This window comes from Rhamphochromis sp. 'chilingali' (assembly GCF_963969265.1).
Source record: "Rhamphochromis sp. 'chilingali' genome assembly, chromosome: 12".
Classification (NCBI taxonomy): Eukaryota; Metazoa; Chordata; class Actinopteri; order Cichliformes; family Cichlidae; genus Rhamphochromis; species Rhamphochromis sp. 'chilingali'.
The window spans coordinates 382,501-389,092 of NC_137939.1; the positions used below are offsets into that span (position 1 = coordinate 382,501).

The 6,592-nt window shown below is 38.9% G+C and overlaps 1 protein-coding gene across 3 annotated transcripts in view; it reads right to left on the reverse strand.

Moving 5' to 3' along the window:
• The window catches only part of kcnd3 (potassium voltage-gated channel, Shal-related subfamily, member 3), a 123,126-nt gene extending 122,583 nt beyond the window's left edge, over positions 1-543 (reverse strand). For all 3 annotated transcript variants that reach the window (XM_080899200.1, XM_080899198.1, XM_080899199.1), the window contains exon 1: positions 33-543. The gene's annotated coding sequence lies outside the window, so the exon portion shown is untranslated. The remainder of the gene's footprint in view (positions 1-32) is intronic.
• Between the last annotated feature and the right edge of the window lie 6,049 nt (positions 544-6,592).

Here is a 6,592-nt window from a genome sequence, read left to right on the forward strand (position 1 = left end):
GGGAAGCGGAAAAGTACCGGTGACGGACGTACCACAGCTGCTTTCATTCAGTTTCCATTATGCGAGGGGAGAAATGATGAGAGGACTCCGCCGTGAGGACCGTATTACCTTGGCTTTCGGGATGAGTATTGGGAAGAGGAACGAAGGAGGAGGAGGAGCGCTCTTTCTCTCGCTCTCCCTCTCTCTCTCTCTGCGCAGGGCGGATTGTGAACCAAAACTGCATTTAAGGGAAGCTGGATCAGGATTTAGAACCATGCGCAGAAAATAAATATATAAACGTCAGACCGCTTTCTTCTCCTTACACGAATGCTGTTCTTATTGTACAGTGTGCGTGTGCTCTGCTGAACCAATGTTATTCCCCACACACAGCACTAAAGGCAAGTGCTATCAGCTGAGTTATCCACAGGATTCATCCCAGCAGAGGCATATAAGAATCCACAGGAGGCCAGAAAAGAGCGCAATGGATCAACTTTGTCTTTAATTAAAGCACCAGAGGACTATTACTATTCTTCGCACAAACAAGCTGGAAACATCGATACGATGTCACCGTTTAAGTGGAAAACCAGCTGGTAAATAGTTGCCTTATTACGTCACATATAGTACTGTGCAAAAGTCTTGAGTCACCCTTCATTTCTTCACATTTTGCAAGTGAGAAAAACGAGTTTGATCGTGTTTATTCTTCAACACTGTTCTTCGTGTTTTTCTCTTTTTTGAGGGACATTCAGAGCTCCTTTTTGGATGTTGGCTGCCTTTGGTTTTGTTCTCTGTCAAGGTGATCCCGTCCTGCTTCAGTAATATTGAACTCACAGGTTCTGGCGAGGCCAATCCATGAATGATAGTTTTTCATTTTAGAGTTTTCCATCCAGGCATGCTTTTGCTGCATTGTCATGCTGAAAATGGAGCAACTGCCAATCAGATACTTTGCAGTTGGCATTGTATGGCGGATCAAAGTCTGATGGGGCTTTCAGTGTTCATAATCCATCAGTTCTGACAAGATTCCCGACATCGCTGGCTGAAAAGGAGCCCTACAATATGACAGACCCTCCGCTGTGTTTGACAGATTACTTTAGCCACTCACTGTTGTACCTCTCTCCTGACCTCTTCCGTACATATTGAATTTTAAAATTTGAATCCATCACTCTGTAAGACCTGTTGCCACTGATTTTCAGTCAAGTTATTGTGTAATTTTGTATACCTCAGCTGCTGCACATTTTCCCCTTCCTAAAGAATGGCTTTGTGACAGCTACCCTTGCACTGAGATCATTTCTGATGAGGTTTCAGCGAACAGTCGATGGATCAACTGAAGGTCTAGATGCATGTCTCGTGTCCTGTGTCAGCTCTTTGCTGGATTTTCTTTCCTATTTCTTCAAGACTTGACTTTCAGATACTGTCTACAATCTGCTGTAGATCATTAAAAGCAAAAAAAGTATTTATTTTGATCTCTAATTGTCCAGTTCATTTATTTTTATATATATATATTTTTTTAAAAATCAGCAAAACCGTTTGTTGGTGCAGGAATACTATTTTATGTCTATTAAACTTTGCTGTCTTTTGAATTTTTCATAGATTGAGCTTAAGAAATGGAGAAAAATCTGAGTTTCTAGTAAACTTCTGTTTCCAAAGACCTTAAAGACACAATTAAAAATTTGTTTGTTATGTGTAGACACAACACTGGTTAAAAGCATGGTGCCTTTTTGTCCCAGGATGATTCATAGTCAAGTCTTAAGAGGCTTAACAAACAAGAAAACTATTGTTCTGTAAGTGTTCAGGTACAAGGACTGGACTGAAAATGAGTGACAAAACAGCCAGTGTTAAAACTTTGCAAGACCTCCAAACCAATAAGAAAAATAAAAAGAAATTCAATTCAATTTTATTTATATAGCGTCAAATAACAACAACAGTCGCCTCAAGGCGCTTTATATTGCACAGTAGATCCTACAATAATGGATACAGAGAAAAAGCCAGCAATCATATGACCCCCTATGAGCAAGCACTTTGGCGACAGTGGGAAGGAAAAACTCCCTTTTAACAGGAAGAAACCTCCAGCAGAACCAGGCTCAAGGAGGGGCGGGGCCATCTGCTGTGATTGGTTGGGGTGAGAGAAGGAAGACAGGATAAAGACATGCTGTGGAAGAGAGACAGAGGTTAATAACAGACGCGATTCAATGCAGAGAGGTCTGTTAATACATAGTGAGTGAGGAAGGTGACTGGAAAGGAAAAACTCAATGCATCATGGGAATCCCCGGCAGCCTACATCTATTGCAGCATAACTAAGGGGCAGCTTGAGACTGTTGCACAGTATTGTATTTCTATCGTATATGAACTAATCCAGAAGTGTTAGATAACATTCCTTAACATCAGCACATTCCTTCTCCTGTCCTATTCTTCTTTTTGAATACGATAAAGCTGTAAAGTTATTGTTCTGTGGTCTCAAGACCCAAGTGGACCCAAGGGGACCTTTACTCTAGACCCCAAATGGATCCCACACACATCTAGTAACATACCTGAATAAAATACTTCACAGCACTAATGCAGATATTTTGAAGTCAGCAAAGATGGCAATGTTTATAAAATTAATCATAAACCTAAAAAATAAAAGGACATAGGTAAATATTTGGCTACAATTTTAAACCTACAAGCTTTGAGCTACTGTGACGTATACCTCGGCCCTTTTCTGTTTGCATTCTTTTCTGTGGGTCTGGGTGTCTACAGACTCTGGCAATCATCTCTACATGTAACTTTACTCATGAAAGAAAAGACAAACAAAGGGGCTCCAGTGGAAAAGCTCTGCCCTGAAAACAAGTAGGTGCAGGATATACCAAAGATTATTTCTCAGGACAACTCACTGTATCCCCTGCTGTTGACAGCAAACAATAGTGAGAACCAAAACTGCATTGGTTAGTGGATATTCTGTGCACCTTATTCCTTCAAGCAGATAGCAGTGATTTCTCTTCTGGGTTTGTTGTTATTCTGACTGACGTATATGAGTCAGAATCTATTTTGACGTTTTAATAATTTCAGAAACCATGTCAGCCACGTAAATAGGCTGTAGCACATAAACTGATGCTAAAACGATGTTATGTTTATTTATGTTCAGAGTCAGTGTACCTACATTAGTTAATGCTTTGCTGAGCATATGCATTCCCAACTGTGTCAACAGAAATATTGTTTGGATACAGAGGGCTTCGGATATTAGTGGAGGCAAGAGCTCATACACAGATTGGAAAACACTTGGTATCCTGTTGCAGTCAGGGATGTACAGTATGTAAGCAAAATATGAAAAAAAAAATACATTACATCATATTATTTACCATAAAGTCACCCTGTGAGTTCCATAGACCCTTGTTCGAAAATGATAAATCGCTGATGATTAATATTTAGACGTACAGCTGCACACCCACACACACTTCTTTATGCCTTTCTGCCCTTGTGTAGCTATCTTTAGAAGCACCTTTTGTTGGCTCAATTAAGTCCCTGGCCGTAAACTGCCCCCTTGGTAAAACAACAGAATAGCCAAAATGACCTCACCTTGTGAAAAGTATCCCCACTCCTTAAACTCAAGCTAGCTCTGAGAAGAAGACAAGTTCAAGAAAATGCACACAGGCTCACACACAGACACACACACATCAGTGCTCGAACAGCTAAACACACATGCTGCAGGAGGCTGGCCTTTTCAACCAATGAGTCTGTGAGCGATTCCAATAATTCAAATGTCACTGAATAACAAGGTGGGTTGAATTTCATGGTCAACTGCCCTCTGTAATTATCTGAAGACACTACACGGGCATTAAAATTCTAAATCCTGTCTTCCTTGCAAGGCTGTGTAAATAATCATTCTGTACATTCGATAATCTTTAATCCTACAACTGTTTACAACTTGCATAGTTCCCATTTCTGTATAGCTGTATATCTCAGATTCTGTAAAGTTATTTATTTCATATTCTGTATAGTTTTTCATATTTATATCCTGTTCATAGCCTGTACATAGCTTGTACTCACTACAGCCTGTACATACTTATAGTTATAGAATATTCACAACATACTTCATACCGTGTACATTATAACATACCATAATAGACCCATTTCTGTAATATACTCACATATCTATATTATTGCTAATATATATTGTAATATATCTATATCACTAAAGCACTTCTGGATGGATGCAAACTGCATTTCGTTGCCCTCTACCTGTGCATGTGCAATGACAATAAAGTTGAATTCTATTCTATTCTATTCAACAAACAAACTAGCTGTGTTTTAGTGGCAAACCTTTGTGGGTTATAAGAGTAAACGGGTTTGTTTAGTAGCAGAAGAAAGGATGCTATCAGTCCAAAGTCATCCCAGTCTATGAGAAATTATTATCCAACCAGACAACAGATCAGTCACCTAGATGACCTTGGAAAAGTTATGAAGAGTAACTATATAAAGTTTTGTTTCCCTTAAGTAGATCACTGGTAAAACATTGATTTGACATTTTGGAAATAACATTGTTTTCTTTCTTGGAGATAGATATATGGATTTAGATGGTTTAAATTATTAATAGATACTGACCTTTAAAATTTGCTGTTAGGGAGTTTTTTTCCATTCCCCCCCCCCCCCCCCATTTTTGCTTGCTTGCTTTTAGCTTTCTCATTTTAAGAATATATGAAAGTAATTGATTATGAATCTAGGCTACACAAACAATCAACAATAATTTTTTGAGGAATAGAAGCTTTCATAGAAGCATCATTTGCACACTGGATAAGCAGCATAAGTTAATAAACCATACAGACATAGGGCATATGTCATTTTATGTCTGCTATAAACCGTCCACGTGTGGACTGGTATCATAACCTCCCTATTAAAAGACAGTACTTAATGGGTCTTTCACACACACACAACAGACTTGGCAAACATCTCTGATCTGACGGGTTTCGATAGAAAATCTAAGGTAAAGGTGACGATTTCCTCTGCCTAGCTCACTGCTGTTACCTTGATAATACTTCTGACTCATGACTCCTATTGGCCACCTCAAGGCTGTGATAGTAACGCACACACACACACACACACACACACACACACACACACACACACACACACACACACACACACACACACACACACACACACACACACACACACACACACACACAGACTGGCAGGGACAGAGACAGAGCTGCGCTGTCACACACATTCAGACAGTACTCAGCAAAAAAACCAAACAACAACAGCTGCATATTCAGATGCACAACCTCTATTTTCCTTGTATGCACCTTTTTCACATGACTAAATTCCAAGGTTTTTGTTTTGACATTTCCCTTGTTGCACATTTGTTTGTTTGCTGGCTTCCTTGAACTCACTTATTCACTATTCATAAATTCCCCACAACCTGCCTTCTTAGTTTCTCTAATCCCCATTAGGTATCTGAAATCTTCCTTGGGGGATTAAGTCTACGACTGTGGTGGAGTTTATCCTTGGTCTGCCAAACACTGACTTGGCAACCTCTCTGTCTACTGTTCAGGAAGGCAGTCATTGGCACAAAGAAGGTTATAGATGTGCTCTTGGCCCCTGTCCAGCACACAAAGGGACTAAGACAGCACATCCACCCTTCCAAACCTGTAAAATGCAACATTTTGTCTACTTGTGCCCAAACTGAAACCAGGGCACAGTTTTGCTATGGAGCATGCTCCATTTACTACTTCAAATGAACTTTTGATTAGCTTCAGTGTTAAGGTTTTATAGAGCAGCAATGTTGCCTCACAACTAAAAGGTTCCTGGATTGAATCTTCTGGTCAGCTGGGATCTTCCTGTGTGCAGTTTGCATGCTATTCCTGTTCGTTCATGGAGTCTCTCCTGGTACTCTGGCTTCTTCCCACTTCTTCTTCCAAAAACATGCATGTTGGGTTAATTTAGGTGGTTACTATTAACTGTAAGGTGAATGGAGTGCTTAAAAATGTATGAAAATAAAGCACTGTATGAACCACTGGCTAAATGTGGCTTGTAGTCTAAAGCATTTTACAGTTACAGGTGAGATTTTAGCAATAAATATATTTACTATAATAATAGTAAATACTATACTATTATATTAGTATATTTACTATAACACAATATATTATAATATACTATGATATATTCACTGCATCTTATTAAACCTAATCCCAAATAATGTTCTTAGGTACAAAACCAAACAAACAAAAATCATGAATATTTTATAATCGACTCTATTTCAATATAATTGTGAAGTTGGAGGCAATGCTGGCTCTGGGTTATTTTCTCTCTGTTTCACCTACTAAAAATTGTATTTTTACAACCACAATGTTACTGGCACAAACTCCCAGAAGTCTTGTGGAAAACACAATAAAAGACATTTTTGTCTGCTATCATTTGCAGTTGCTCATTAATATTACAATGACCTGGGTGAGGGATGGGAAATTTTCCATTTGCTGAAGAAAATATTATGGATGTCAAGTAAAAAGTTGTGCATAATCTCTATGTATAAGGAAATCTGCTTTCTGTTATTTGGCTTCATGTTTGATCAGCGGAGGTGTGACAGCTTTGAAGTAAAACTTCTGTCTTCATGCTTGATGCTATAATATCATGAAATACAAAC